Source organism: Podarcis cretensis, assembly GCF_951804945.1.
Source record: "Podarcis cretensis genome assembly, chromosome: 9".
Taxonomy (NCBI): domain Eukaryota; kingdom Metazoa; phylum Chordata; class Lepidosauria; order Squamata; family Lacertidae; genus Podarcis; species Podarcis cretensis.
This window is the reverse complement of record NC_137178.1, coordinates 67399018-67407172: the sequence shown is the minus strand read 5'-3', so window position 1 is coordinate 67407172 and position 8155 is coordinate 67399018. Positions and strand designations below refer to the sequence as shown.

The 8155-nt window shown below is 44.3% G+C and overlaps 1 long non-coding RNA gene across 1 annotated transcript in view; it reads left to right on the top strand.

Moving 5' to 3' along the window:
• The first annotated feature begins 1494 nt into the window (after nt 1-1494).
• The window catches only part of LOC307223674, a 54911-nt gene continuing 48250 nt past the window's right edge, over nt 1495-8155 (top strand). The window contains exon 1 of the long non-coding RNA XR_013842184.1: nt 1495-1726. This is a non-coding gene — a long non-coding RNA (uncharacterized lncRNA). The remainder of the gene's footprint in view (nt 1727-8155) is intronic.

The window sequence follows — 8155 nt, the reverse complement described above, 5'->3', positions numbered from 1 at the left end:
ATGGTCAGGGCTCTCCTTTACCATTGCTTGGGGGGGGGGGCAGCAGAGAGATTGTAGCTTATGTCATTGCAATTTGCACATGTTGGTTCCCATTCAGAGTTGAGAATCTATGCATGAGTGGGGATGGGGCAATAAGAGTCTAAGACTCATTTGTATCCTTCAGTGACTTTCACATTTATGTTTCTGTCTTGTGTAGGATAATAATCTGCAATATGGGGCAAATAATACTGTGTATCAGGGTTTTGCTGATGTGGACCAAAGAGAAACAGAGTCAGACACCCCCAGGAGGTACTCAATGGCACACAGTACCAACACCCCCCCTTTTTTTGGTTTTAAAAATGTGGTACTTACTGTAAGAACTTCATGGTGAGTACCAGCACCTATTTTTCTAGAAAAAAGCACTGAGCAATACATTTGGCACCAACTTGGCTGCAGGAGATGCTGGAAGTAGGCGTACAACGTACCATCCAACCATCTTAGGCACTCCACTGTGGATTTGCGTAGGGTTTACTCCTTAGCCTTTTCTTCTCCCAAGACAGTGGATGTTTAGGATCTGAGCTTTCCTTCTCCTAGATGGACTACCTTCCCTGAGGGATGAGCTCCATCTGCTCATCGTTTTGCACGGTGTGCAAAAACCACCTTATGGACTGTTGGACCCGCTATTGGTCTCGTCCGCTCAGTCCACCAGAGCCTGTTGTTGCATGCAGCAGAAGTCCTTAACTCACCAACGGTTTGAGATCCATTGGACTGTCTCACCAGAGTGGTGCATGCTCTAGTTATCTCCTGCCTGGACTGCTGCAATGCGCTCTACGTGGTGCTACCTTTGAAGGTGACCCGGAAACTGTAATTAATCCAGAATGCGGCAGCTAGACTGGTGACTGGGGCAGCTGCCGAGACCACATAACACTGGTCTTGAAACACCTACATTGGCTCCCAGTCTGTTTCCGAGCACTATTCAAAGTGTTGGTGTTGACCTTTAAAGCCCTAAACAGCGTCAGCCCAGTATACCTGAAGGAGCGTCTCCACCCCCATCGTTCTGCCCAGACACTGAGGTCCAGCGCTGAGGGCCTTCTGGCGGTTCCCTCACTGCAAAAACCAAAGTTACAGGGCCTCCTCGGTAGTGGCACCCACCCTGTGGAATGCCCTCCCATCAGATAAACAACTACCTGACATTTAGAAGACAACTGAAGGCAGCCCTGTTCACGGAAGTTTTAAATGTATGACATTTTAATGTATTTTTAATCTTTGTTGGAAGCCGCCCAGAGTGGCTGGGGAAACCCAGCCAGATGGGTGGGGTACAAATAAATTATTATTATTATTATTATTATTATTATTATTATTATTATTATCATCTACCCTCACCTGGTTTGGTCAGTTGAGCTCTACCACTTGACAGCAATTATGAGATGGTGCTTGGCAACAGTTATGTCATCTGTCTGAGCCACCCTATCACCAAGGAAACCAGCATGGATCCATCAGTCTGCAGGGAGTGGCCTTCCTAACAGGTCATCCACTTCTGCAATAGATGGGTTGTCATCACTAGTTTAACCAGTTTGTGATTTCTCCCTGACTAGAGAATTGAAGCAGTTCTCCCCATCTTCAGCTCAGCCTCTAATTTAATTATTAACTTGCCACGTGTGCTGTTGAAGTGACCTAAGACCTTGGGCCCCATCAAAAGTGGTACAGTAATATCTGTGGAGATTCAGCAAGTGCAAAGGTGTGAGAGGTAGGCTGTAGAAAGGGATGGATAGAGCTGTTCCTTTCAGTTTCTCATTTTTCAAATCTTACATTCCTTTCACTGCATTTCTGCATCAGTTTGCAAAAATCTTCATGACTGTGCATTAGCTTTTAAGCCTAACATTTTGCCTAACATGCACATTTTTGCAATGCACTCCCCTCCCCATATAATACATTTGTGTATGTTGCTTTCATGTATATATGTATTCTCATGCAACCTTTCCCACATTTTTCCATTGGAGACCTGCACCACAAAATTCAGAGGAGTGCAAATTCTCTGAAGGCTCATTTCAGTTTATGTATCGTCTTGGGAAGAAAGTTTGCATTTAAATCTGAACTGATCTGAATGTCTCTCCTGCCCCTAGCTGTATACAGCCATGAATAAAGCTACTCTCTATTCTGCTTGCTCAGTGCCGATACCAAGATAATGTCAGTGGTATGGGAAGAAAATGGTGGGGAACAATAGAGTAGGTAGAAGAATTAGCACCTTTATTCACAGCCAGTATTTACACTTCCATCTACCAAGTTTCCCTTGCCAGCTAATTTTAATGTTACCCTCTAAGGTTTATAGGCCTGAAACCCATTATTAACTTTATATAAAGGCTTTTATTAACTTGGAACTTAAGCTTTCTAATAATAGTTTTAAATTACGGTGGTTAGCTCTCATGCCACTTCAGTAAGGAAACGAAACACCATTTGAATGAAATGTTCTGTTGTAAATGGAAAGAACAAATGCTACAACTTCAGGGGAACATGTGCAACGATGGCTTTAACAAGCTGGTGAGTTACCATAGGGTGACTGTGACTCACATTCAAGACTGGAGTCTTGGGGTAGTTCCGAGGTCGGCTTTCTATTGTTGCTTTTTATATAAATTTATTTATTTGGTTTTCAGATTAAAATTTTACACTCACATATCCAACATACAACATAGATTCCAGAGAATCTCCTGAACTTCTCTCCTCCCCTTTGTGGGTCCTATTGCTAATCATTTCCTCCTGCATCTTTTATGATAATCCAAATCTTTTACATCTCCATTATGTCCATAATTTACCACAAAACTAGAAGTGTTCTTCCAAACCTACTAACAGGTTTAACTGTTTGCAATGGTTTTTAAGATAAGTTATCAATTGTCCCCATTCCTTGTTAAAATGTTGGTATTCCTGATTTCTGATTCTTACGGTCATTTTTGCCATTTCGGCATAATCCACCAATTTGATCTGCCATTCTTCTCTGGTAGGGACTTCTCTGGTAGGGATCTTCTCTGGTAGGGATCTTCTTTCCATTTGTGGGCCAAGAACATGGCTTTCTGGGACCCTCTGTGCTAAGGAGAATGCAGGGAGCACTGACCATTGACTCACCATTTAGCAGTGCAGTTTCTGCTTTAGATTTCCTTCTTCGTTGCCTGGTAAGGGCATTAAGACCCACAAATGGAGTCCAGTTAATCTTGCTACCACTAAGTGATTATCCTCTTGTGATGATATGGAAGCAGACTTTGGCACGGGTGTAACCAGTATTATGAAACGTATTCTCTGCTGGGGAAAAAAGGCACGACCCATCTGCATTGCCATTCCATCTGGTTTTGGAGATGCACCTATTTCCATAGGCATTTCCTCCACCTCTCAACTTGAGCCTTCTTGTTTATTTTTTAATGTATTAATTGGATTGTTTTAGTGCACATTTTAATTATGGATATTTGCATTTTGATGTTTGCACAGTTGTTTTTATCAGTGCTATTTTTCTAGAAAAAGAGGTGCTGGAACTCACCATGAATGCCTCCTCATTCTCTTAGAATGACAATGGTGTCCACCTAAGAGGTGCCAGAACTGAGTTCTAGTGAGTTCTGGCAGAAAAAACCCACACCCTGGATTTTTTTATACTTGCAAACTGCTTAGATGACTACCATATTTTTCGCTCTATAGGACGCACCTTGTTTTAGAGGGGGAGAACAAGAAAAAAAAATCTCCCCCTCTCTGCTCAGTGCCCCTTCAGCGAAGCGGCAGGAGAAACGGAGCCCCTTCCATTTCTCCTCCCGCTTGGCTTAAGGAGCGCTGTGCAGCTCTCCCTCTCTGCTGAAGCCGGGAGAGTCTTGCTCTCCCGGCTTCAGCAAAAGGAACCTGAAGCCTCCGGAGTGCAGCAGGAACTCACACTGCACTCTGAAGGCTTCAGGCTGCTTTCCCTGAAGCCTGGAACTTGCTCTCCAGGCTTCAGCAAAAGCAACGCAAAGCCTCCGGAGCGCGGAGGGAGTGCTCCCTCTGCGCTTCAGAGGCTTCGCGTTGCTATCACTGAAGCCAAGGAGCCTGCATTCACTCCATAGGATGCACACACATTTCCCCTTAATTTTTGGAGGGGGAAAAGTGCGCCCTATAGAGCGAAAAAAATACGGTATTTTGACAGTGACCAGTATATTCTTTATTTCTATCTGTCTGTCTGTCTCAGATCTTTGGGCTTTTGCTTGCCACTGGAGAGAAGAAGTTGGTCAACAGATCAACAAAAAGTCAGGTGTTGCTCCCCTTTTGCACCCCATGCCTCTATTGTTCCCCAGGCCATGATGAGTAGCTCTGCCCTCTCATACAGAGCATAAGGATGAATCAAGTGACCAAGCCTGAGATGGAATCTCACAGAGCTGATTCAGTGCTAGGAAAGTTTCCATTACATTGGTCCAAGCCAAGCTGCAGTCCTGCATGGCTGAAGAACATCTAGCCACACTGGGCTAAGTTGATCTTTTCAGGGTAGCAAGAGTATGTGCCCTGCACTCAGTAGCTGCAAGGAAGCAGGAGACAGCCTGCAACAAAGAACATGAGTACCGATATCCATGCCTCTATACAATAGTAGCAGACCTTCCAAGTGCCCCTATTTTCCAGGGCTGTTCTGAATTAGAGAAGCCGTCATTGATCCCAGAATGTCCTGCTTTTCCTTAGGACGTTCCTATTTTCATTGAAGAAATGTTGGAGGGTATGGTAGGATGTCCCCATTGACATTGGAGAAATGTTGGAAGATGTCCTTAATTTCATTGGAGAAATGTCTGGGAGTATGTAGTAGTAATAACATTTTGGAATTGGATCTTTCATACATCCCTTCCATTAATAGATGGGTTTTGAGTACAAACTGCACAAAAGGCTTGCATATCCGCCCAATGCTTGATAGTGCAGGCTCAGGGTTCTCACATTTTCAGCTTTCAGTGTTCCTTTTCTTTCCTTCAGCTATTTCTGTGTAATCATCCAGAGAGGTCGAGCAAGTGCAAATCGAAGACGTTGAGCTATCCACTTGATCTAGCCATATCACTGTAGGCCAGACATACACAATTCATGAATCGCCAACCCCCACAACCTGTGCGTTGCGGCATCTCAAGTACTTGACACCCTTCCCCCATACATACAATCTCAATCTATCTTGTTTAAGGCAGACGATAAAAACAGGAAGTTTATTGAATAGTCACCGGGGCAAAATACTAGGCCTTGGGGCTGAATTTGGCTGACTGGGTTGCCAGTTGCCCTCTGTGGATCTATGGAATATATAAGGTGAAGAGTCTTTATGTCTGTAAAACTAAACAACAGACTTTAGTATCAGACTTACCCTGGTCTCCCAGAAATTAATCTACCTACTAATAGTGTGATCAATTTTGGAAGCCATTTCAAGTGACTTGACATACTAACTTGAAATGTCAAACAGTGTAGCCTGATTAAAAGTAATTATTCTTATTTCTGCATCCAGCAACATTAATTTCATATTGCCTTTGCAATATTGGGAAAAAAATAACTGGGCTGATCGACGGCAGTCACAATTTTTTTTATAAACTGTGTGACTGCTGTGGATTTGCATGTGTTGATATAGTATAGTTGCCTTTGTTAACCTGGTGCCCTCACAAAGTACAATTCCTGTCAACCCCAGTAAGCTGTGTTGACTGGGGATGATGGGAGTTGTAGTCCATGACGTATGGAGGGCACCAGGTTGCCAAAGGTTGTATTGCAGGATAGGATAAAGGGTAAAGGGACCCCTGACCATTAGGTCCAGTCGTGGCTGACTCTGGGGTTGTGGCGCTCATCTCGCTTTATTGGCCGAGGGAGCCGGCGTACAGCTTCCGGGTCATGTGGCCAGCATGACTAAGCTGCTTCTGGCAAACCAGAGCAGCACACGGAAATGCTGTTTACCTTCCCGCCGCAGCGGTACCTATTTATCTACTTGCACTATGACGTGCTTTTGAACTGCTAGGTTGGCAAGAGCAGGGACTGAGCAATGGGAGCTCACTCCGTCGTGGGGATTCAAACCGCCGACCTTCTGATCGGCAAGTCCTAGGCTCTGTGGTTTAACCCACAGTGCCACCCGCATCTTCATAAAGCACTTTCCAGCTGTTTATTTGGTGAGTGGTGGTGCTAAGAGCTTGGCATACAATGGATGGATTTGCAAGTGGACTTGCTGGAGTATCAGACTAAGGCTGGCCTGGCCGTGATGATGTCTCCCTCCACTTTCATGAGACCGTTCATTCCCTGGCAATGGCAGAAGGCATGGTGACTTTTGTGATTCTCAGAGCTCCATGTAGGGGACTTTGCTGCTGCTTCGAATGGAATGTTGCCCTCTGCAGCCCAGCAGCATTCACTTCTAACTTGTGACAAAATGTTGCAGGAAAACCTGCTCCCTTTCTCACGAGTAGACCAGACATCACATGAGTTGTGAAAAAGGAGTGCAAGTTTATTTCAGCACAGACGTTTTGAGCCAGTGGGATTGCTCTGCAAAGACTGGACCATGAACAAAAGATCCAACAGTTTTGATATTCATTACAGAAATTGCAAATTCAGTTACCCAATCATATCTTTTTGTTTCTCTCTCTTTTAAAAAGCTCATTGATATGCACATGCTGTCTCCCTATAATTGGTCCGAATTGCAAACAGTGAGAGCATGCATACTAGCAGTCTGTAAACAAAGGAAATTCCTTGTGGTCTGTTAGATTTTTATTGCAGGATTAAGTTTAACCTCTGTATTGTATTTCACCCCAGTTGTCGAGCATGCTCAGATCATACCAAAACCTCAGCCCAGTATGTTTCCCTGTTTTTCATTACCTCAAAAACATCCCATGGAAATGATGCTACAGGCCCAGGGCCTAAGAGAAGAGGCAAATATAAATTGGGATTCTCTGAGGCAGCCTGCACTAATGTCTAGGGCAGTGGAATAGTAGATGAAGGCAACTCCACATTTAAGGTAAAGGTAAAGGTACCCCTGCCCGTACGGGCCAGTCTTGCCAGACTCTAGGGTTGTGCACTCATCTCACTCTATAGGCTGGGAGCCAGCGCTGTCTGCAGACACTTCCGGCTCACGTGGCCAGCATGACAAGCTGCATCTGGTGAGCCAGCGCAGCACACGGAACGCCGTTTACCTTCCCACTGGTAAGCGGTCCCTATTTATTTACTTGCACCCGGGGCTGCTTTCGAACTGCTAGATTGGCAGGCTCTGGGACCAAACGACAAGAGCGCACCCCACCACGGGGATTTGAACCGCCGACCATGCGATCGGCAAGTCCTAGGTGCTGAGGTTTTACCCACAGCGCCACCCGCGTCCCAGCATTTACTCCACATTTACACACATTCAAAGCATGCACGACTGCACACACGGGCATCTCCACGGACCTGGAAATGACTTCAAAAATGACAAAAATGGCCCTAAAAGAACATGGAAATGTTTTTTTTTTTTTAAGAGTTTGAGAAAGGAGATTTGGAGGGAGAGATTGTGGTGGAGTTTGGCAAAGTTTTTGGAGAAGTGTGCATGCACACGAAAGCTCATACCAAGAACTAACTTAGTTGGTCTTTAAGGTGCTACTGGAAGGAATTTTTTTATTTTGTTTTGACTATGGCAGACCAACACGGCTACCTATCTGTAATTTGGAGTTTCTGCACAACTTTTTTGAGATCTTTTCTTAGGAGGTTTTTTGATATTTTTCTCTGAGGAGTTTTTGTCAGCTTGCATTTTTAGTACAGAAAGTATTGATCTGATGTGTAGAGATCTTTCCTATTCTAATTAATTCAAGAGGGTTCTGGAAGCTTCTCTGTGTGAAAGAAACAAGCAGAAGGTTCCTGATGTTTGGGTTATTCCTTCGGAGAAGCTGAGTACAGCTGGCTTAAACTGGTTCTGTTATCTCTTTCTGTCAAGGTCATGCTGACTGTAAAAGTAAGGCCAGAAGGAGCCCGGGTTTCTCTTTCCTTTCTCTTTTCCTTCTAGTGTGGTGTTCTGTACATAGTATGCTTAGTGTTAAGGTTTTAGACTTAGTACGAGGTATTGTAAGTTTAAGTTAAGTGTGCTGCAACTGGATTTCTTATGGACAGCGCCAATGCTGAATGTATTGGATTTGTGACCATTATGCTCATTTGCCTTCAGTAGCAGTAAAGCTTTGCTGGATGAAATATTAATTGCCTCTGGTCTGTTTTTGGG